This window comes from Lissotriton vulgaris, chromosome 11 (genome assembly GCF_964263255.1).
Source record: "Lissotriton vulgaris chromosome 11, aLisVul1.2, whole genome shotgun sequence".
In the NCBI taxonomy this organism is placed as follows: domain Eukaryota; kingdom Metazoa; phylum Chordata; class Amphibia; order Caudata; family Salamandridae; genus Lissotriton; species Lissotriton vulgaris.
Window position 1 is genome coordinate 248,680,892 of NC_141699.1, and position 24,365 is coordinate 248,705,256.

Consider the following 24,365-nt stretch of genomic DNA (forward strand, 5'->3'; position numbering starts at 1 on the left):
CGAGGATTGCCTCAATGATTCTCCGTGCCTCAGGAGTTCTTTGACTTAGGGAGTTGTGTAGTGACTTCCAGTCGCTGCTCCTGGATGCTTCAATTGCCAACTGGAGGGGCTCATCATTTCGGGTCGCTTCCACAATTTGGTCGATGCTGATGGGCAGGGGTCTTGAACGCTCTAGAATGATCTTGACGTATTCTTCCGTGTCCTTGGTGTCCTCCCTTTTTTGCGTGGTGGCCGCCCGGGGATGCCGGGATAGGTATTCGGCCGGGTTGTTCACTCCGGGCTTGAACTCTAGCCTGTAGTCATATTCCTGGAGCTGCAGGATCCACTTTTCAATCCTCGGGGGAGGCTTGGAGACCGAGCCCCTGAACAGGGGAAGCAGGGGTTTATGATCAGTGAACACAGTGAAAGGGTGACCGTACACGTACACGTGAAAGTGCCGGCATGCCCAATGTATCGCGATTGCTTCTCTTTCAATTTGTGAGTACCGCTGTACGGTCTCTGTGAGGGAGCGGCTTGCATAGGCTATCGGCACCCAGTCTTCTCCATTTCGGCTCTGAGTCAGTACTGCTCCCAGTCCGTATGGGCTGGCGTCCACTGCGATGTTCGTTGACTTCGTGGGGTCAAAGTATGACAGGGTGGTGTCGGCGGACAAGGCGGCCTTGGTGTTCTGGAATGCCAGCTCTTGTTCCTCTCCCCAGTGCCATGGGGTGGTGGTTTTAGTGAGTTCTCTCAGTGGTCTTGTGAGGTTGGAGAGGTCTGGAATGAACCTCCCGCAGAAATTCACCATTCCAAGAAAACTCCGCACTTCCGACATGTTGGTTGGGGCAGGTGCGGCTTGTACGTCCTTTACTTTTTCAGGGACCGGCGCTACTCCCTTGTCTGAGAATGTGTACCCGAAGAAACTAATGGTGTTCCTCAGGAATTGGCATTTCTCTCGGTGTAGGGTGAGGCCTGAGTCTCGGATCCTCTGCAGCACGCTCCTGAGTCTCCGGTGGTGCTCTTCCATGGTGTCGGCGTAAATCAGCAGATCATCGCTGACGTTGAGGACGCCGGTTATTCCGCTCAGTACTTCTCGAATGGTGTTTTGAAACACTTCGGCCGCACTTGAGATTCCAAAATTGAGCCTTCGGTACCGTCGGAGCCCGACGTGAGTGGAGAATGTGGTGATGTATCTTGAGTCGGGTTGTAGGGGCAGCTGATGGTAGCCGGACCTCAGATCTACTTTGGAAAACCATTTTGCCCCGTTCAACTCTCCTAATATATCGTCTATTGTGGGAGTCAGATGTCTCTCTCGTTTGACTGCAGCGTTGGGTAGGCGCATGTCTAGGCAGATGCGCACTTAGCCTGGTTGCTTGGGTTTTCGCGCCACCACGATCAGCGACACCCAGGGGGTGGGGCTGCTGACCTTCTCGATGATTCCTTGCTTTTCGAGGCTCTCTAGTTTCTGTTCCACTTTCTTCCTGAGGTGGAAGGCAATCCTTCGATGACGTAGGGCCACTGGCTGAATGGATTAGTTGATTATGTAGGAATACCTCCTTCCCTCGGAGGCATCCGATGCCTCTGAAAACATCGTCGAATTCTTCGATGATCGTCTCGAGCTCTTCCTCTAGTACCGCCATGGCGAAGGATATTAGATGGAGTTCCTCTGCCGTTTGACCACTCAGTAACATTCCATTACCCTCTCTGGTAACATAGATTGTGGAGGATGCCTTTTTGTCCTGGTGGTATATGTCTGATTGGAAGCACCCGATCAATGGTATGGGCGTTTTTTGGCCATAGGCGAAAACCCTGATTTTCGCGGGTTGCAGACTGGGTTTTTCTCGCAGTTGCGCATAGACGTTTGCTGCCATGAGCTCGATTGATGCGCCTGTATCAATGGTCGCTCGCACTTCTTGGTTCTGGATGCTTATCCTGCACTTCGGTAGACGTCGTTTCTTCCTCAGTGGCTGGCTTATAGCGAATACGTAGTGCACCGGGTAGCTGGGGTTGTCATCGTCCATATCCTCGCTCTCGGGATCTTCTAGTACTGCGTGAGCTGCCTCCGGTTTGAGCTTGGACGACCTGCACACCGAGGCGAAGTGGTTCATGCGCCCACATGATCCGCATTTCTTTCCTCGAGCTGGGCAAACTTGCGCTCTGTGCGGTATGCCACCGCAGTATCTGCAGTCCTTCCGACGGTCTTGCGGCCTACCTCTCCCCGTTTGGCGTTGTTTGGGCCGTACTACGTTGACGTGTTCCGCCACGTGCACTTGTTCCGTTTTCGCGGGCCTGTGTAGTGCTGCCTCCATATGGGACGCCCTCGCTTGGGATAGTTCTCTTGAGCACCCCAGTTTGAGGATCTCCACCAGTGGTTTGCTATCCTCTTGGAGGATCTTCACCCTCAATTCGGAGGAATAACAGCGCTGTATGATTTGTCCGCGGATTTCCTCTTGCTCGTCGCGGAACCCGCACGTGCTCGCGAGTTCTTTGAGGCGGCCATGGAAGGCGTCGAGGGACTCCTCCGCTTCCTGTCGTGCTTGTCGGAATATGAACCACTCGTAATGTTTGCTCTGCATTGGCTCAAAATGGGCATTGAGCGCGTTGAGGAGAGTGACGTATGTGTGAGGGGTGGCCTCCGTCAGTGTCTTGTAGATTCGATAGATATCCTTCCCACCAAGATGTAGGAGTAGGGCCCTGCGTCTCTCCCTCGCCGTGCCGGCACCCTCAAAGTAGAATTGCAGCCTCTCAACCCAGTCTTTCCATCTCGGGGCAAGGGCCGCTGGCGCGCCATCAACTGAGAAGGGCTCGATGGGCGGAATGGAAGCCATGGTGGGCGGAAGCAGGAATCCTCACGTCGGCGGTGCTCTGGAGGGAAAGTCACAGGACTGGGAAAGATCACGGACGGGGCAGGGTCAGTGCTACGGCACCACGTGAGTTCTTCAGACCCTCGTCGCCATTGTTGAGTCCTAGCTCTAACTGCGCAGCGCAAGCAGCAGGGGCGCGCCATCAAGGACTCAGGACACGCTGTTGCTCTCCGCGTGGTCCGGACTAATTCCGTGGCCACGCCTTTCTTTATTTAAAGCCTGCGCGGCCGTGACATATCACGGTCGCACTAATGCACTGCTGCGTACGTGACAACTCTCCCGCACGCATGCGGCTTCTAGAACATTACAGTGTGCATGTTACAAAAGCGTACAAAGTACAAGTAGAGGTATAATACTGCAATAAATGGCAGACACTCAAAACACAAGAAACGCTGGAAAGGCACTTCAATAGTCATGGAGAATAGAATTTCCTATAATGGAAGGACTTCCTTCAGATAACAGACCGGGTGTGAATTAAATTTGGAAGTGTCTTTGAAGGAGGAGAACTTTGAGGTCAGTTTGGAAGGCCTGGGAAGAGGTGGTGGTCCGGAGCTGAGGCGGAAGTGAGTTCCAGATTCTCACCGCGTTGTCTGAAAAGGATTGGGCCATCGATCTTTCCTTCTTGAAAGTGGGAGGTTCAAGCAATACATTTTCCTCATTACGTGATGGCCTAGAGCATGGGTACTCATAGTACGGCCCGCGGGCCTGGGGCGGCCCGGCAAGCCTTCCTTGACGGCCAGCGGACCTTGCAAACATCGTACCCATTTTTTTTTTTTTTTTTACAGAGTGTCTGCTGTAGCTTGACTCTGAGAGTCTCTGCTGCTCTGTGGGGCCGGGCGATTCTCACATAGCCAGAGTGGAGCTGCAAGGGCCTAAGATGAGGTGAAATACAACAAAGCCTCATTAGCATGCAAATGGCCTTTAATGACCTGTGAAGTGCTTGGGTGCAGCAGTGTGTGTGTGCGCCTGGAAGCTGTCTCAGCCCAGGCTGACACACAGACAGTGTGAGATGACAGATGGTGACAGAGGGAGGTAGAGAGAGGGAGGGAGGGAGAGAGGGAGTGAGGGAGACGGGGAGTGAGAGAGGGAGGGAGACGGGGAGGGGGGAGTGAGAGGGGGGAGAGTGAGAGGGGGGAGTGAGAGAGGAGGGAGTGAGAGGGGGAGAGGGAGTTAGAGAGGGGGAGTGAGGGAGGGAGTGAGAGAGAGACAGACAGAGGGAAGGAGACAGAGAGAGATAGACAGAGGGAGGGATGGAGAGAGGGAGCGAGGGAGTGAGGGAGAGAGAGAGAGAGAGTGAGTGAGTGAGTGAGAGAGGAGTGAGAGAGAGAGAGGGAGTGAGAGAGAGAGAGGGTGTGAGAGAGGGAGAGAGAGGGAAGGAGCGAGGGAGAGAGGAAGCGAGAGAGGGAGCGAGACGGAGTGAGGGAGGGAGAGAGGGATCGAAATAGAGAGGGAGGGCGAGAGAGGGAGTGAGGGAGGGAGAGAGATGTGTGTATGCCGGGTCTGGTGGCTCAGTGGACGAAGGCATCCGCTGCAGGGGCCTGTGATCAACCTTATGGTCATAGTTTTTTTTGTTGATCTAGCCCGCACCCTCCCCCAATGACCCCGCCACCACCGGTGCGGCCCTCGGACACAAACCACACTGTAAATTTGGCCCCCGAGAGAAAGTTTGTGAGTACCCATGATCTAGAGCCTCCAGAGAGTTTCTGTTTATTTGCCAGGTAGCGAGGAGAGGAGGAGTGCAAGGCTTTGTGGGTGATACAGGCAGTCTTGTAGATAGATCTTGCCTCGATGGGATGCCAACGGAGGGTGGATAAAATGGGTGTGATGTGGTTGCTTCTTTTGGCCCCATGTATAAAAGGAGCTGCTGAATAAAGAACAGATTTAAGGAGGGACAGGTGAGATTTGGGGAGGCCAGTAAGGAGAGAATTGCAGTAGTCCAGTCTGGAGAGAACCAGCGATTGGACCAGGGTTTTAAGGTCTTGCTCCGGGAACAAGCGACGATTCTCTCAAAGAAGGCGCAGTTGGTATCGAGCAGACTTTACAATGGAATTGATGTCCGTCAGAAAATGTTTCCTATAACAGTTGGTGGCTCCTGCCCAAATATCCACGAGATACAATAATAAATTGTAATCCTAAAAGATGGTCCCAAGTTTATCATAAAATATAAGAAATCAGTTGGCCACCTCGACTAGTGGGTAATGAATGTAGGGCTATCAAAGTTTTTCTGAAACAAATATAATTTCATAGACTAAAATTAACCCCTTTAGTGCTGGCCACGTTCAGCGGACGTCGCGTGCACTACCTCGGTAGTGCTGCGCACGTCCGCTGAACATCGCGGCCTCACCCACGCAATAGATCGTTTCACAATAGTGCGGAATTTGCAGCGTGCTAAAGGGGTTAAGATCTCAGGTAGCTAAAAAGGGCAATGAGGTAACATGCAAAGAGTCTTGCACGTGGGTTGAATACATTTTGTTTGGCCTCATCTCTCCCATCCCTTACAATATTCTACAATCAAACCAGTCATATTTCTTTTTTCTCTGGTGTCTTTATTCTTTCAGTGTTGCCTTTGCCCAAGGGGATCCCTGAAAGGGGTAAATTAATTGTAAAATAGTTTTTTTGGCTCCACCTTATGACTCTCCCAAGTTTATTACTCCTTATTCCGAGATGCCTCCTTCAGTTTTTCTTTTAGGGTGTATCTGTCACAATTTTCAGGCTTCTTAAAGGAAAGAAGCCACATTTGCAGTTATGTCTGGCATTGTTCATACAACAGGAACATCAGTTTTGTGTCTCTTGCTTTCCCTTCTCCTTTTTAGTGGTTCCAATAGTCTGCATTTCACTTTGGTTTGTTACTGATAGACATAAAGTTCTCCAATAACTCATTTTCCCTCTATCACACTCACTTGTATCATCTGACATGCCAACCCATCTTTTCTAAGTTGGATTCAGTCTAAAGTCATATTTTCTTTGCTAAGCTGCAGGGGCGGTAGGGGGTGGGGGGAAAGTTTGTCAGAGTGCTATTACATTGGGAACTTATCCAGATTTTGCAGAGTGCGCCTCTTTACCCTACATGGATAAGGCATCAGAAGTTAGTTGTAGGTTCTTAAATGATAGATTCGATCAGAAATGGGCATGAATTACATAAATTCTCCAAATCAATACGTAACATAAATTCTCCAAATCAATACGTAACTCAACACAAAGCTCAAACAGATTTTCAATTATCACAGAGGTATGTTGGTTGGCAAAGAAGCCCCTGGACTCCAACACTTAAAAGTTTGTCTGCATCTGACATCAAGTAAGCCAACATGATTTAAACAGTATATCGACTCTCCAGACCTTGGCACTTGTGTAACTTTGAAGGATCAGGTGTTGTGAGTAGTGCATTGAATTGACTAGACAGTTTACAAATTCTTTGAGGCAGGTGCTACGGTGACATGGGAAAAACTTTTACAACGCAGTTGTTACATCGTGGTACCTTTACAACGCTGTTGTTACAATAACCGCATTGTTACAACGCGATGCCATTACATTGCAAGTCATTAGATCTACTTGCTCTAGATGGCGATCCAACCTAAGGAATAGTATGATTTACTATTCCAACACCTTCCCTACTGTTGCGCATTGTGGAGTTGGAATATTAAATGATACTATTCCTAAGGTTGGAGTTCCATCTAGTTCAAGTTGATCTAATGACTTGCATTGCAAAGGTATCGCGTTCTAACAACACAGTCGTTATCAAAACCGCGTTGTAATGGAACGCGATGTAAAAGCATGCGCTGTAGTATGCTATATTCGTGTGACATTCACTGTTTGCCCCTAACCCAGGCCATGTCTGCCAGAATGAGGCGCACAAAACCTTCCTCCGCCGCCGTGCAGTGTGGGGTGCGGTAGTCTTCCAATCTGAAGCCACCATGCCAATGTGCCAAGTGGGAGCGGTCTCCCATACAGTATCCTCCAGAGTTATATATATATGTGCATCTCTGGAACTGTACCACCAAGCCTCATGTCCCACTCGCATCCCAATCTTCTGCCACATTACGTCTGTCCCCCCATCCTTCATGTATCCTCCAATGTAATGCCCAGGAACTCTCACCTCCTGTCACCGGGTCCTCGCCCACAAGAGAGGCTTCCCGAGGATGCTACATCGAACATCCTTCCTTCCCTTGTGCCATTGATAGTTAAACGGGCCCACAAGCCTATTTATACAGTTTAAAAACCACTCCTCCATTCCTTTCTCTTACAACAACGTGCTGTATATCGCCGGCATTAATCTCAGCCACTGATAATTATTTTGGGATACATTCCTTTTTTTGCACAATGTGCCACTACAGACTGGCACAAATCACCTTGACCAGGGAATGAGGGATAATGGGTCTCAATCCTCAGCAGACCTTTAATAATAGAGCCCAAAACTTAAGGTTCACCTGTTCTTGGCAATGGGAGACCCCCTTCCCCATTTTGAGTAATCAGCTTAACGGTGCGCCAGAACAAGTAGAAATCGTCACTCTTATTTCTGGAAAAATTCCAGTTTATTGCTCCGTAAGAAGATCTATGTTGTGCTTGACTCTTCGCAACAATCAGAGTCATATACTTCAGCAATAGATCACAAAACTATAGGACAAGTGATATTTAAATAAACAGCCAAAATGTGTTTCGCCCTCTAGATTCATCGACGTCAGTAGTCAGTGACCGGACGTCCTCTTTCTCAATTTTTTTCCTTTGCTATTCAGAGCAGGATTCACTTACTAGTAATATTATGCCCTGAGGCAGCCCCATGGCCAGGCTACCGATCTAGGGGGTTAAACACATGTTGGCTGTTTACTGGGGGTCCGGCGTCAGGGGAGGTGACATCCGGTAGCGTAGTGTAATGAATGATCGCTAGACATCAGAATTAGCTGGACAGAGCTCACCGGGGTTGCAAGATCCTCCAGTAATCTCACAGACTGCGGCAAGACTTTTAGAAAGTAGGCACATTTTTGTTCAACAATTCTGTGTACCGCTGCCTGTGGTGGATTCACTGTCTGTTTTTGGTGTGACTGGGGCTGGGTATGTCATTTACTCTAAGCAGTCACAAGGGGGGTTAAGGTGTGTCCTGCCTTTTCTGAGTGACTCATAGTTGGGCTGATTAGACCTGGTCTGCATTTAGACTAGTGGGAGGAGTTTCACTAGCACTTAATAGGCTATGTCTCCTGTGCACAATGCTGTCTCCACTTCCTGTATTGAAACTGTGCTAGAGAGGGCAGAAGTGGTTTGGACTGGGCTCAGAGACACTTGCCACAAAGAGAACATGGGGTATAGTTTTTGGACAGGAAACCTCCAGGATAAGATCTGTTGGACCCGGCCCTTTTGGCAGGTTCACCCCAAAACTTTTTGCTTTTTCCTAGCCTGTTTCTATGACCTGGTGTTGGTGATTTTAGGCCTCTGCGCACTTTTTCACTGTGGTACAGTGTAAAGTGCGTGAGCTCTCTGTGTATGTGTGGTGAGTGACCTGCCCTCCCATGGGAATGAATGAGGAATATGTATGCCCATGGTAGTTCCTGATGTGTGGGGAGTGCAGGGTCGAGTTTGATATGTAGGAACTCGTGAGATTGAATGCTGCGTAATGACATATGTGGCATGACTGTGTCTAGTGTAGGAGTGCCACTTTTAGAAGTTGTAGAACAACAAAGGCTGTGGATCCTACGTCTACCCAGCCCGGATCTCAACAGTGTTAAATAAATTTGTTTTTGGTACAGAAGGCCTTGGTTACGTAGTACATTTTGACTACGTTACTGTCACTAATGATAATGACTTTTCCTATCCAGCCATCCCTGTTCTGTTGATCACACTTTTAGAAGTTGGCATATTTGTGTAATTTGTGTCTGGTGTGTGTAGGGGTCATCTGCTGGGGGCTATGTGCTACCTCTTTGGACTTATAGCGCTGGGGGAAGTGTGGTACATTTGTCCCCCTGAGCACCCTGTGCTGCTGCCTTAGGAGCGCTTTATTTTTCTTTCTAGCGCTTGGAGCGCTGTTCATGGTCCTATAGCGCTTGAGAGCGCTTTATTTCTAACTTCGCGGCTGCCCACGCCGCTTATGCCCGTTTGTCTTATGAATCGCGAGGGAGCCCACCCCTCGGATACTGTCCCCCCGCCTGCAAGTGCCGAGGAAGGGCCGCCGCGCTGCCCGGGGCGACCCAAAAGTGGTTGGCCGGCTGGCCAATCCTGGCGCGGCCGGCCGGAAGTCCCGCCCCCGCCCGGGGACGCGTGGAGCCCCGGAGGAGAAGTGCTGGCTGGTGCGGAGCTCCCGTGTGCAGAGGGAGCCCCGGAGGAGAAGCGGAAAAGAAGCATCGTGGGCTGAGGCGGGGCTCAAGTGGTCTGGAGGGAGCCCCGAGAGACGGTGGAGCAGTGCGGTGGGGGCGCGGGGCACATTGCCGGTGCCCGCCCCCGCCGCACGTCCAGGCCGCCAGCCGGCGGAGAAGAGAAGAATCCCGCGCTGCCTAGAGGAGCTGCGCCGAGAACAGCCCAGTGAGTAGAGAGGGTTGGGGGGCTCCGTGATGTTGCTGGCGGTGCCGAATGGAGACAGAGTCAGGGCGGCCCCGGATGGCAGTGGGCCGCCCCAAAGTATGTAGAGCCCGGAGAGGGCTCCTGGGCCATCTCCTTGAGGCTGAGTCCCCCGAGAGAGACTCCAACGACCCCCGCATTTTTGTTTGGTGAGCCTAGATAGGCTCTGGGGGCATTTCCTTAATGTCGAGCCCCCGACGGGGGCTCCAACGACCCCCCACAGTTGTTTACAGAGCCTGCTAGGCTCAGGGGGCATATTTGTCCAGAGCCTGTGTGGCTCAGAGTGGCGCAGTTGTATTTTCAAGGGCTACTGAGAGCCCAAGCCACAGATTTGAGTCCTCAGCTACCCAGCACTTTGTGGGCAGCTGCTACGTTTAGGCTTGTGCTTGGACTAACGCTGCATGGCAGCGCGCCCTGACATTTGGACACAGGGCGTCTTAGCCCCAACAAGGCCAGTTGGCCTAGGGACTGCCACAGGTGGTGGCTTATGTAAGTTTAGCGCAATGTGGTTACCTCCTATGTTTAGGATGGTAGTTGCCTACTGTGTGTTTTAGTGCTATTGAGTTGTGTTGGGGCACCTCTGAATGTTTTTATGCATCATGTGTCTTTCTTTCCCTGCGCTGCACCTCTGAATGTTTTAGGCGTCATGTGTCTCCTAGCGCTGCACCCTGAATGTGTTTGTGATGCATCATGTGCCTTGTTCTTAACACCGCTGAATGTGTAGGCTTATGCATCATGTGTTTCCCTTTACTACTCCTCTGAATGTATATTCATGCATCATGGGTAATGTAATTTTCCCAGACCCCTAAACGCTGTGTGATACTTAGGTGGTTGTCCGTACACCTCTGAATGTTTTTAGGCATCATGTGTTTTCCTTTACTACTCCTCTGAATGTGTTTCATGCATCATGGGTAATCTGTTCTTGTTTATACCCCTAAATGTTTTTTATTCTTAGGTGGTTGTTCTTTCTAATACAGGTGATCCTAGTGAGGTCCTGGTTCCCTGCGTGATATTCTCCTAAGGTGTTTAGGGTTGTGTAGGTGGTACTTACCTGTTCCCAGTAGTTACTGGATATGATTTATAACTGTTATTTTGTGCTATACTTATTCTAAGTTCTAGAAGCGTGTTCGTAAAAGTGTTGATCCTGACAGTGGCCCATGTGGCCCTGTCCTGTACATAATCCCTTGTGAATATTGCCCGTGCCAGTTGGCACAATGTACATGTGTGATTTCTATCTGATGTGTTTTGACAATACAGAAGTTCATTTTATATAACCTTGTGTGGAGTTCCTTTTGTGGTGTGCCTAGTATGTTGTTGCTGTTGTGTGCTGGCGCAAATGCTTTACACATTGCCTCCGAGTTTAGCCTTACTGCTCGTGCCAAGCTACCAGGGGGTGAGCAGGGGTTATCTTGGCGTGTGACTCCCTTGCCCTGACTAGAATGGTGGTTTCTGCCTGGCTTTAGCGTCAGCCTTAGTCTACCAGAAATAGCCAGTTCTAACATTGTTGGACAGCGGTGTGGATTAGGACTTGTGTTTGCGCAGTGCCACAGCGACAGCTGGCTACATTACAAAACTCTGCAGTTTATAGATAGTCACATCTTTGGGATTATTGATTTTGATTTTTGTTTTTCCTCAAGAGTGTCATTTTCAAATGTGTTCCTGCGCTTTATGTTTAGTGGCAGATGAGAGAAAGTGACAGGGCGGGACGGGACGCCAGTAGAGGGGGAGGTTCCCATAGATTAGGAATCCCTTGCTGGGTCCAGTACCCAATCCCTGTTCCTGTCCCTGTGTGGGTAGATGGAAGAGAGGGAGTGTGTGCCGAGAAATGACTAGCTCTGGAGGGTGGTTATCGCCTTAGTGTAGTGTGTGTGTCTGGATTCCCCAGTATGGTAGGATCCAGTGGTGGCAGCTTAAATGTGTCCAGTACGTCAAGTCCCATTCCCAGTTCCCAGAGTATGGTTCCTGGTGCTCAGTAAGAGGGGTACAGGTTGAGAGTCCGAGGCAGTGAGGAACTGTCTCACCAGTCTGGAGGGGGAGTGTGTGGATGAGTGGTGTTTCGAACTGGAGGAGTTGGTGTGAGTTTTTTTAAGGAGCTTGCACGTGAGGTGTACCTCTGGTGGTGTGCAGGAGGTCCTGCGGAGGCACTGGATAAGAAGGTGGATGTCTGGCGGTGTGCTAGATGTCTTGCAGAGGCATTAGGGAGTGAATCTAAAAGCAATGGCTTGTGTATCTGATGATCCTGTGTAGGGGAAGAGGTTCATGTTTAACCCAGCTAGGTCCCAGTAGGATGGTAGGGGTGTAGGGGCTCACGTCCTGTCTCAGTGGAGGCGGAGTGAGTGTCCCACGTTGGCCCGAAACCCTATCTCAGGGCCTGGAGGGTTCCCTAAGGGAGCGCCAGGTCAGGGGCCTAGGCTGTACATACAGGTCATTTAAGGAGGATCTTCCTGTGTATAGAGGACGGGGAGTGTCTGTAACCAGAACTCCGGCGGTCCTGGTGTTGAGGGGTACCGCTCCTAAGTGGAGGGTACAGAACTCTGGAAGGGGGTGCAGAGGGACTCTGTACTTCTGACCCGATGCAACCTGAGGGTTTAGTTCCTAGGTTGGGAGATTAGGAAGCTTCCAGGTCAAGAGGAATCTCTACCAAAGTAGATCAGCTGAAGAGACTGAGGGGGATGCCCTTGCTGTGTGATCTGGGGCTCGCCTGCAGTTTGTTGTTTCCACTAAGGTAGAGGAAAGGGGACTTTGCTGTGTGCTGTGTCCCCCCACCTGCTTGAAGAGGGACTGTGCTGTGTGCTTTGTACCTCAGAAGTGAAATAGTTTCCAGGTGGTAGACCAGTGATGGAGTGAGGTCCTGATCTGGTAAGAGATGTGTTCTGGTGAGTGCTTCCCTGTGAGGGTACGGAAACCCAGAAGTAGAGGTAGGGTGAGGCATTCTTGCCTGTGACCTCTGGTCAGCCTGAGGGTATGGTCCCTAGGTTGAAGGATCAGTGGTAGATGTAGCTACACTGAGAGGGAGAGTGGAGAATGGCTATTGTGTGCCAGGGGTTACTGCCCCCCACTCTGTGGATTGGTCAGGCCCTGTGATATTTGGATGGCCTAGGGCCTGGTCCTGGTCGTGGACCGCTAGAGAGTACCAGTGGGGTATCCTAGTTGGGTCAGAAAGTTCTGGTTTGGAGGTAACCAGGTGGGTTCAGAGTGGCGTAGAACGGGATGGTGTCCCTGCCGTGCGGGTCCGTGTCCGTGTTTTACCGCCCTAAGCAAGGAAGCCCATCAGTGGAGTGATTGGTCTACCCTGCGTTTTGGCTGGAAGGGGGTTGTGTTGGACCCGGCCCTTTTGGCAGGTTCACCCCGAAACTTTTTGCTTTTTCCTAGCCTGTTTCTGTGACCTGGTGTTGGTGATTTTAGGCCTCTGCGCACTTTTTCACTGTGGTACAGTGTAAAGTGCGTGAGCTCTCTGTGTATGTATGGTGAGTGACCTGCCCTCCCATAGGAATGAATGGGGAATATGTATGCCCATGGTAGTTCCTGATGTGTGGGGAGTGCAGGGTCGAGTTTGATATGTAGGAACTTGTGAGATTGAATGCTGTGTAATGATATATGCGGCATGACTGTGTCTAGTGTAGAAGTGCCACTTTTAGAAGATGGCATATTTGTGTAATTTGTGTCTGGCGTGTGATTGGCTGGTGAGCCTGGTCCAGGAGTGCCTGGGCCTGCTTGTGGATTGACTGTTTGGTTTGAGGGTGACAGGGGCTGGGGAGCCCCAGGAGGTTGTCTGAGTCAGCCCGTGGATGAAAGGCTGTATCTGCTGCCAGGGAAGTGGGAGGAGATAGCACCTGGGAGTGAAGAGGGCTGTGCCTGCCTGCCACAATGCTGGCTCCACCTCCTGCTGGGCGACTGTCGCCTCTGCCCCTCACCCTGAAATGAGTTCCCTATAACCAGTTCTAGCTGGTTCTCACACTGCCTGCACCCTTTAGAAAAAGGATTTCTCTGACACTCTAAAAATGTTCTTGTTTCCACTTGAATCAAACCAGGGGCGTGCTGCTGCTTGGGCCCAGGAGGAAGGCTTGCCTCCCTGGGCCCTGCCCAGCCCCTGGATCCCTGGACGCCGGAGGAATTGCCTTACTGCGAGCTGCTGTGCTCCATCTGGATGCTCCAGGACTTCTTTGGACCCTTCTTGCTGTAGGGGTCATCTCCTGCTGGGGGCTATGTGCTCCCTCTTTGGACTTATAGCGCTGGGGGAAGTGTGGAACCTTTGTCCCCCTGAGCACCCTGTGCTGCTGCCTTAGGAGCGCTTTATTTTTCTTTCTAGCGCTTGGAGTGCTGGTCATGGTCCTATAGCGCTTGAGAGCGCTTCATTTCTAACTTCGCGGCTGCCCACGCCACTTATGCCCGTTTGTGTTATTAATCGCGAGGGAGCCCACCCCTCGGATACTGTCCGCCCGCCTGCAAGTGCCGAGGAAGGGCCGCCGCGCTGCCCACGGCGACCCGGAAGTGATTGGCCGGCCGGCCAATCCTGGCGCGGCAGGCCGGAAGTCCCGCCCTGCCCGGGGACACGTGGAGCCCCGGAGGAGAAGTGCTGGCTGGTGCGGGGCTCCCCTGTGCGGAGGGAGCCCCGGAGGAAAAGCGGAGAAGAAGCATTGCAGGCTGAGGCGGGGCTCCCGTAGTCTGGAGGGAGCCCCGAGAGACGGTGGAGCAGTGCGGTGGGGGCGCGGGGCACATTGCTGGTGCCCGCCCCCGCCGCAAGTCCAGGCCGCCAGCCGGCGGAGAAGAGAAGAATCCCGCGCTGCCTAGAGGAGCCCCGCCGAGAACAGCCCGGTGAGTTGAGAGGGCTGGGGGGCTCTGTGATGTTGCTGGCGGTGCCGAATAGAGACAGAGTCAGGGCGGCCCCGGATGGCAGTGGGCCGCCCCAACGTATATAGAGCCCGGAGAGGGCTCCTGGGCCATCTCCTTAAGGCTGAGTCCCGCAAGAGAGACTCCAACGACCCCCGCATTTTTGTTTGGCGAGCCTAGATAGGCTCTGGGGGCATTTCCTTGATGTCGAGCCCCCGAGGGGGGCTCCAACGACCCCCCCACAATTGTTTACAGAGCCTGCTAGGCTCAGGGGGCATATTTGTTCAGAGCCTGTGTGGCTCAGAGTGGCGCAGTTGTATTTTCAAGGGCTACTGAGAGCCCAGGCCACAGATTTGAGTCTTCAGCTGCCCAGCACTTTGTGGGCAGCTGCTACGTTTAGGCTTGTGCTTGGACTGGCGCTGAATGGCAGCGCGCCCTGGCATTTGGGCGCAGGGTTTTCTTAGCCCCAACAAGGCCAGTTGGCCTAGGGACTGCCACAGGTGGTGGCTTATGTAAGTTTTGCGCAATGTGGTTACCTCCTATGTTTAGGATGGTAATTGCCTACTGTGTGTTTTTGCGCTATTGAGTTGTGTTGGGGCACCTCTGAATGTTTTTATGCATCACGTGTCTTTCTTTCCCTGCGCTACACCTCTGAATGTTTTAGGCGTCATGTGTCTCCTAGCGCTGCACCTCTGAATGTGTTTGTGATGCATCATGTCCCTTGTTCTTAACACCGCTGAATGTGTAGGTTTATGCATCATGTATTTCCCTTTACTACTCCTCTGAATGTATATTTATGCATCATGGGTAATGTGTTCGTTCCTAGACCCCTAAACGCTGTGTGATACTTAGGCGGTTGTCCGTACACCTCTGAATGTTTTTAGGCATCATGTGTTTTCCTTTACTACTCCTCTGAATGTGTTTCATGCATCATGGGTAATGTGTTCTTGTTTATACCCCTAAATGTTTTTTATTCTTAGGTGGTTGGTCTTTCTAATACAGGTGGTCCTAGTGAGGTCCTGGTTCCCTGTGTGATGTTCTCCTAAGGCAGAGGTCTTCAAACTTTTTGATGCCGAGACCCCCTTGTAAAACCTTTTTAGGCGTAAGGACCCCCTTCCCGACAAAAGTTTCTAGAAACTGGTACTCCTCATCATCAACTTTTGACAACCATAAATGCGCCTGTTAGACCTCATCACATCCATCCATCATTCATCCACCCACACATCCATCCATCCATCCTTTCATCCTTACATCCATCCTTCCATCCATACATCCATCCTTCAACCATCCACCCTTTCATCCTTCCATCCATACATCCATCCTTTACCCATCCACCCTTCCATCCATCAACCCATCATTCATCCACCCACCTTTTCACACATCCATCCATCATTCATCCATGCAACCTTTTATCCATCCATACATCCATCCACCCTTTCATCCTCCCATCCATACATCCATCCTTCCTTCATCAACCCTTTCATCCATACATCCATCCACCCACCCTTTCCTCCATCCATCCACCCATCATTCACACACCCCCACCTTTTCACACATCCATCCATGCATCATTCATCCATGCATCCTTTTATCCATCCATACATCCATCCTTCATCCACCCTTTCATCCTTCCATCCATCCATCCTTTAGCCGTCCACCCTTTCATCCATCCACCCATCATTCATCCCCCACCTCTTCACACATCCATCCATGAATCATTCATCCATACAACTTTTTATCCATCCATACATCCACCCACCCTTTCATCCATCCATCATCCGTCCACCCTTTCATCCTTCCATCCGTCCACCCTTTCATCCTTCCATCCATCCACCCTTTCATCCTTCCATCCATCCACCCTTTCATCCTTCCATCCATCCACCCTTTCATCCATCCATTCATAATTCATCCACCAACCTTTTCACATATCCATCCATCCTTCATCCTTACATCCATCCATCCATCCATCCATCATTCATCCACCCACCTTTTCTGTGACTCTCTCATGGGGGTAGAGGGGGAGGGGGTCAGTATCTGTGTCTTCTTCCTTCTTTCCCGCTCATGGGAGGGCATCTCTGTGCCTCCCTGCTGGGGGCGGGAGGGGGGGCGTGCCACTGGACCCACAGCTCCAGGCGCACAACATCCATTATACTCAAAGGGCTACACTACAGCCTGCTCCTCAAGACCCCACCCCCCACCCACTTTCCCCCCTCCCCCAGCTCGTGTGTGTGAGCCCGGCTGAAACCGTTTCAGGGACACACACACACAGCCACACCCGAGTACTTGACAGGTCTTAAAAGACCTTTTACTTGTTAATGAGCCTTTGATGTTTTTCACACCTCGGTGTGAATTAAGCCTCAGCTGGTAGCACTCTGGATCAGCCCAACGTCAGGAATTGCATGCCCCTGACAAAATCTGTGACCCCCTTCCAAGGACTCCACGACCCCCCTGGGGGTCGCGCCCCACAGCTTGAAGACCTCTGTCCTAAGGTGTTTAGGGTTGTGTAGGTGGTACTTACCTGTTCCCAGTAGTTACTGGATGTATAACTGTTATTTTGTGCTATACCTATTCTAAGTTCTAGAAGTGCTATTCCTAAAAGTGTTGATTCTGACAGTGGCCCATGTGGCCCTGTGCTGTACATAATCCCTTGTGAATATTGCCCGGGCCAGTTGGCACAATGTACATGTGTGATTTCTATCTGATGTGTTTTGACAATACAGATGTTATTTTTTATATAACCTTGTGTGGAGTTCCTTTTGTGGTGTGCCTAGTATGTTGTTGCTGTTGTGTGCTGGCGCAAATGCTTTACACATTGCCTCCGAGTTTAGCCTTACTGCTCGTGCCAAGCTACCAGGGGGTGAGCAGGGGTTATCTTGGCGTGTGACTCCCTTGCCCTGACTAGAATGGTGGTTTCTGCCTGGCTTTGGCGTCAGCCTTAGCCTACCAGAAATAGCCAGTTCTAACAAGATCACTTCTTGACTCAAGAGAAACCTCTGCCAAGGAGAAGAGCTGGAGAGCTGTAAGGACGAGTATTGCCCCTTTGCTGTGATGCTTTGCTGGGCTGGACTGCAGTGGCTGCTTCTCCCAAGGAGAGGACAAAGACTGGAATTTTGCTGTGAATATGCTTGAAGACGAATCTCCAAGAGCTTGTGTGTGCTTGCCTCCTGTTGTGAAGTCTCAGGGCCGCAAAGACTTAATCTGCACCTACTGACCAGCACCTGGACTCCTCTGTGGACTCCTTATTCAAAAGGTCGCCAATTCCAATTCCTAGGCCCTGAGAGTTGTGTGTTTTTTATGTTGCAAAGTAAGAACAACAACTCTAATGCAGTCAGCGACGCTGCCAGTGATGCTGCGACCTGTACCGAGGCTGCGGGCACTGCTTATGAAGTGCACGACGCACAAGCCCCACCTGCACCGCAGCTTCGACGCCTACAGTTATCAGCCTTGCCGACGACAGCGCTTCCACCGCCACCACCAGCGTGACATAGAGTCGATAACCGACGAGGGTGACTTCACAAACTCTTCAGTGTTGCATTGTCTCACCGGAACCGTCACCTCATGGCCGCTGCCTTACTTCTCCTTGTCCTGGGTTGGAAGCCTTGCCTCCTCATGGACTCAACGCCTCGCCTTCCCGTGGTAGGAAGAAACCCGCTTTACCTCGGCACCGACGCCTCAAGTCCACAACGCCGTGCATCGTCTGTTGACTTTATTTCCAAGGTACAGCTGTTTGGCTGGTCCATGTGACTGCGTGCCCAGTCCGAGCACCTCCAGTTGGCACTGTACTTTGGATGTATGCCTGTCATGACGTCGCAATAGCCCCAGGTGGAACTATTTTGTTTCTACAGTTCTATTTTTAAAGTAACCTTTTTAAGTGATATTTTGATTTGTGTATGTTGGATTTTTGTTGTTTTGGTTTAGATAAAGATACTTTATTTTTCTAAACTGGTGTGGTGTCCGTTTGTGGTGTTTTTACTTGTTACTGTATGTTTCAGGACAAATACCTTACACATTGACTTTGGGATAAGCCTGTCTGCTTGTGCCAAACTACAAAGGGGGTGAGCAGGAGTTATCTAAAGTGTGTTATTCCCTTATCCTGACTAGAAGGAGGGGTCCCGACTTGGACAAAGGTGCATACCTCTGCCAATTTGAGATCCCCATTTCTGACATACCAGCAAACTGATTTTGGCTTGTGGGGCATCAGCATAGCGATGGAACTCCAGTCAAATGGCCCAGCAAGCAATAACTATGAGGCTTTGCATTTAGGGCATCCACTGGCAAAAACAAATATGTATCGACAAAATATAGCAGACCCGACTTAAATGTGTTAACACGTTTAACCACATACACAAATGCATATTGACAACTTGTGCAACATACCTTTTATGTGTGTGACCTCTTTTTTTCATTCACCAAGGTTGCTGCGCCATACATTAAGTTGAAAAGTGACATAGCTCAAATAGTATTTGGCCCAGGCTGCCAGGATCCCGGTGGCAGAGATTGGACTGCCTGCGCATAGCGTCTGCCCTCGGTGTCCGCCATGAGAACTTTTTTGGGGGTTTTTTGCAGCCAAAATATCACTTGTTGCAGTCATCACACCCCTTAGCTGATTTAAGGAATCACAACATTCTGCAGGGTCTGTATTCGGGGACTGCAGGGAAAAAATAAATATGGCTCCCTTCTAGCTTCTCATGCTAATTTCTTTCTTCTGTCCCCAAGGTATCTCCTGTAACCTTTCCTATTATCTTTCTCTCTCCTTTTCTCTCTCAGACAAAATGAACAATTTACAATGCATACTCTTTGCTGTGAGATGCTTATTGTTTAGGTGTAAATAATAGGAGTCCTCACAATTCAGTGCCTTTCTCAAGAGGATTTGTTTTTTTGTGCTTGAAGGGGGTAAAGTAGAGATTCCAAACACCCGCAGCCCTGAAGAAATAAAACGGATGTGGGTGGCGTGGGTGCGAAGGTGATGAATCGAACTCAGAAGTGTAACACTGCCACTGAGTCACAATGCTCACTGAACGTTGTTTACAGTGCACAATTTTGCTTTTAAAAGATACCTGGAACCAGGGGCGGATTGGCAAGGCGGGCATTCGGGAATGGGCCGAAGGGCCGGTGCCTCAGTGCCCTCTGTGGGCCGTTTTTTTCTCCCCTGTCCCAGTCCACAGAGAGTGGACTAGGAAAGGAGAGAAAAAAAACCGGCCCACAGAGTGCACGGAGACAGAGACTGAGAACATGAAAGCAGCCTCGCTGTGCGGCCAGACAGCGATTGTCAGCTGTGGGCTCTCCTTCACCCCTACCCTGCCAAGCAATCAAGCTGAGGCTGGGCTGGGGAGGGGTGATTGTTTGCAATAATCGGCCTCCCTGGGGGCCAGGTGTTTCTCAGGCCTTTGAGCCATTTGCACCTCAGCCCCCTGGCGCCCATGCAGCCCAGAAACGGTGTTAGTCTTAACACCTCGCCCACAGCCCTTCACATTCAGGGCATATGCTGGGCGAGGAAGAATGGGTCTTGCTGTGGGGGCCTGGTGATGTTTGGAATTTTTTTGTTTTATTTATTTATTTATGCGATTTTATATAGCGCGGACTTTACCTGAAGGTGTCAGAGCGCTTCACACTAGGAACAGCAATAATACATGAGGAGAAAATTATAAGTGGACAAATTACAAAAGCAAACGTTAAGTTACATGAATCAAAAGTGACAATAGTGAGCAACCAAAATACAAGAGGAGCAAACGATACATTACAGGAGGAAAAAGAGATATGTGTGCAGGTTACAAAAGCGTACAAAATACAAGTAGAGGTATAATACTGCAATTAATGGCAGACACTCCAGCACAAGAACAAACGTTACGTAGGCAATGGTGGCACTTGTGCAAGTATCTAAAGCAAACAAAAGTGAGAGGTAGCAAACAGTGTGTTACAAGAGAAAAGTGACTTGTGCAAGTTACAAAAGGGTACCATACCCAGGTACAAGGGTAATACTACAGTAAATGGTAAACACTCAAACTGCCAGAACACACTGGGAAGGCACTTCCCATGCACCAGCTTCACCTCAGCCTCCCCCCTGGCTACCTGGCTACCTTGGATGACCCAGAAAGCTGTGTTTTGTCCTCCCCTGCCAGGACATTTTCCCAAGGCCTGGAGGGTTGATTAATTTACTAATTGCAGGGGCCTTACCTCTGTTCATGTGCTCCTGAGCTGAAGGTCTGGGGAGGGCTGAGTAGATTAGTAATAGCAGGGGCTTTGCTGCTTTTAAGGTGATCCTGTGCTGGAGGGCTGGAATAATTTTGTGACAAAAAGGGGCCTTGCTATGTTTTTTTAGTTGCTCAGCATGTAGGTCATTGTCACCTTGGCCCTGTGTCGTGTGCAAGAACAGTATCCTCCCACTTTCATTCCTTGTCTGTGCAAATGGTGTTTCATGAAAGGGCACGCCCCTTGAATGTGGGCCACGCCCCTTACATATGGGCCACACCTCTTGAATGTGGGCCACTTTTTTCGCCAGTGCCCGGGCCGAATTGTGATCCCAATCCGACCCTGCCTGGAACCAGTGGCAGCCGGTGGCATGAAAGCGCCATCGCGTTCAGGGCCACGTACTATTTATTTGCATTGTTTTCTTTCTGTGCTGGGCATGACCGAGATCTCCTGTTGTCTCTCACTAATCTGCTGCTTGCCACCAACAGTGCGGCCTTTGGTGCTCTTATAAAGTATCAGAACAATGCAGCGGAGGAGACCAGTCATGTTGCCTGAAAACAGGACAGAGTAATCCGATCTTAAAACAGCTTGAGGAAGCCAGGAAACTTTACACCAGAACAGCTCCTGGTTTGCAGGTCTGGTCACCAACGGATTAGGGAGTAGTGACTCTCAATGGTAGCTGGTTTGCACTGACATTATTTGCCACCTCCTCCTTGCTGTTACTGGTTATGCTTTTTGTGTGTGTACTGTTATATTGCGCAAACTCAACCATTTACGTTTTAAGTCACAGGGAGAACAAGTGATTATCCCAGAATCACAGGATGTTGAGCCATCACTGTGACTCGAAACTGGTACCCCCAGTTCTAAAGTCATCAGCTCTGGCTGTAACGCCACATCCTCTGCCATGTTGGGAGGAGGGACCTTTTGTGTAAACAGGTCAGGTCCTCTCCTTCCCTCCCCCCACATGAATAGCTTATGCAGATGCTAAATTAAAATGATTTGCCCCGAGAGGGGGCATATGAGAGAGAAGGAAGGGGAAGGTACGGAGACTTAGGGCGGGTAAAAAGATAGTTTATTTAGCATCTGAAGCGAATGGACAGGTACTGGCAACCTCAAATTAAAATTAATGATTAAAAGCAGGTTTCCATGCAAGCTCAGGGCGTCTATCTCAATGTAGGTGCCCTAGGCTTAGGCCCAGCTAACCCCTCTGCCTGGAGCATATGTTTCAATCAAAGCTAAGTGCCCTCCAGTAGCCATAGATACAGCATTAGTTAATTCATGACAACATGAATACAAATCATGCGGCCAATAAATCTTTTTCAGAACTTCTCCCGACATCCCCTTCTTCACAGAAACCTGGACAAACTTCTGCTCCTGGCTGGACATCGGCACCACCATCGCCTACGGCTACAAAATCACCCACAATTAACTCACCGACTGTCGGGAAGAGTCATCACCATCGTCCACAAGGATACCCTCCATCTGACCATCCACTGTTAGGACCCTACAACAACCATGGACCAACCTCCATATCCATATCCTGACCAGCCCCAACACCACTCTCCGTGGCACCTCGTCTAGAGGCCACCTGGACTCTGCCCTCCCTTCACCGACGTCATCGTAGACCACATCACATGTCTTTATATAAAATAATTTTGTGAAAGCTCAATCGAATACTATATAATTAAATAACATTGATGTTTTTAAAACAGATTTTTTGGCACACATGATTTGTGTTCATGTTGTGATGAATTAACTAATGTTGTATCTATGGCTAATAGGGGCACTTTGCTTTGATTGCATTTCTGGATCCCTTCCCCAGATAAGCCTCACAGGTTCAAACCCTGTGATTCTTTTGGAGCATGTATTTAGCCAATATCTTTACTAACAGCTTCAGTAAGGCAAAGACTGGGAGAAATTGAGGGAAATAGAATGGCCCTGGAAGACATGTGAAGAGTTTCTCAAAATGACTTTACCAGATATACTTATGTATCTAGCCTTTGAAGTGGAGGTCTTCCATTTCCTTCCAGCTAACCCATGTGTACTAATGCTATTTTGAGATAAACCAAGGCTCAGTTATTGAGAACATTTTGAGAGTCAAGCCGTGACAGTGATTGTGAGTGCTGCAAGGCTAAGCACCCAGTTATTTGAAAATGGCACATTTCAAGCATTACTATTTTTTACCCAGCAGAACCAAGAATTAAAAGAATTTGTTAGTTGATGGCCAGAATTGATAGAAAGGAACTTGCAGTCCAACTTCTGTCAGCTATCTGTGATGCACATAAATGGCAATTCAAGTTAACCTGTATTAGAAGTTGGGCCTTCACAACAATTCCTAAAATATAAACCCTCAAACTCTTCATAACTATTATGAGGGCCCACCCACCCCTGTGGAGGTTGGTAGGGGTGCAGGACTAAATGAGGACGAGTAGGATGCTAGAGTAATGAAGACTACCAGTAATTTCCCCAAGCACTACTCGCTCTTCCTCCTCACATTCTTTACATGTGAGTGTGTAGCATTCAAATAAATAGCAAGTGCCCAGTAAACACACACTATGCAAAGTATGTGCACTCACATGCGTCATATGTTTAATGAAGAACAAAGACCAACATTGTATCTACAGAAATCAAAACCATGGAACTTCTTTTGCACAAGAAGAAGATTCCGTACTGAGTACTGCAGCCACAGAAGATCCAGTTAAAACCTCCTAATCGTAATTGAACACAAATGTATTCCAAGAATCTGAAGTAGCAGGTCCAACTTCAAAACCCCTTTGCCTCTCTCTGGGAGGTATCTCTCTCTATAATAGACCTACACTGAACTAAATGACAGGGACCACTAGAACTTCATAGGCCTAACAAATGTACCAGATGAATCCATCCACTGATGGTTGACACTGAATGCTTACTTTCCAATTGACTATACATTTGAGTAAACAAGGCACATCCAAATTACAAATAAACATCAGTAAAATGCAGATAAACTGGCACTGTGCACCACACCACATAAAGAGATGGAAATCTAATATAACCAGACGAGAATCATTAGGACCCACACAACATCTGGCACCAGGTGGAACGGGACATCATCTTTGCTTGATGGGCCAGACATAGCTACAACACTAGATCCTAAGGAAGGAACCAAAGGAATAGTTTTGTACAAAGAAGACCATAACTCCTTCAACTTGCTGTTAACCCTTTCCTTGGGGGCGGGGGGGGGGGGGGGGGGGGGGGGGGGTACAGTCACGTTTCCCAAGCCTCTACATTTGTGGCTAAAGCTAGGTCCCTGTGGAGAAAAGGAAAATGGACAAGTAACAAACGCCTCTGCCTGGGATCTGTGTGTATTTGGAAGAAAGGTACTTGGAGGACCACAGGGGATTAGCAGAGAATGAGAAAAGCCATTTCAGACACCAGGATTAGTTCACAGAGTAGGCACTTAAAAGGTTAGATTTATTGTACTATACCTATAGTAGAACACATGGATTAGAATCGTCATGATTATAAGTTGGAACACAAATGCTAGCAGAGGCACATAACTAGGAGTAAATAGACGAAAACACCAAATATATTTAAATTGGCAGTTCCCTAGTCTACACTGGGTCTCGGATGAGCTGGGCTATGCAAAACATTCCCTGTTTACTTTGATTTAATGCCTAGTGCCTAGCCTCAGTAATGTCAGCCAAAAACACAACCGCCATTGTCAGAAAATTAAGAGAAACACCTCTACTAGTTCAAGTATCACCCTTTAAATGAAGAACAAGAGGACAATTCCAAGAGGAGGTGACAAGCAACACCCAGAGATAAGCATGCACAAACCTCCTCAGAAGTAGAAAGGCATACCCAGCCACAGAAACCCGTACCTCTGTGGAGACCACAGAGAGGAAGAAGGCAGTCCTAACTCAAACCTATTATGTAAGAAATTTAGAATTAGCATGGGGCCAAACACCAAAATAGAAAGCGGCA

At 49.5% G+C, this 24,365-nt stretch overlaps 1 protein-coding gene across 1 annotated transcript in view; it reads left to right on the forward strand.

Moving 5' to 3' along the window:
- The window catches only part of HSCB (HscB mitochondrial iron-sulfur cluster cochaperone), a 142,145-nt gene that overhangs the window by 8,912 nt on the left and 108,868 nt on the right, over positions 1–24,365 (forward strand). The window lies entirely within an intron of this gene.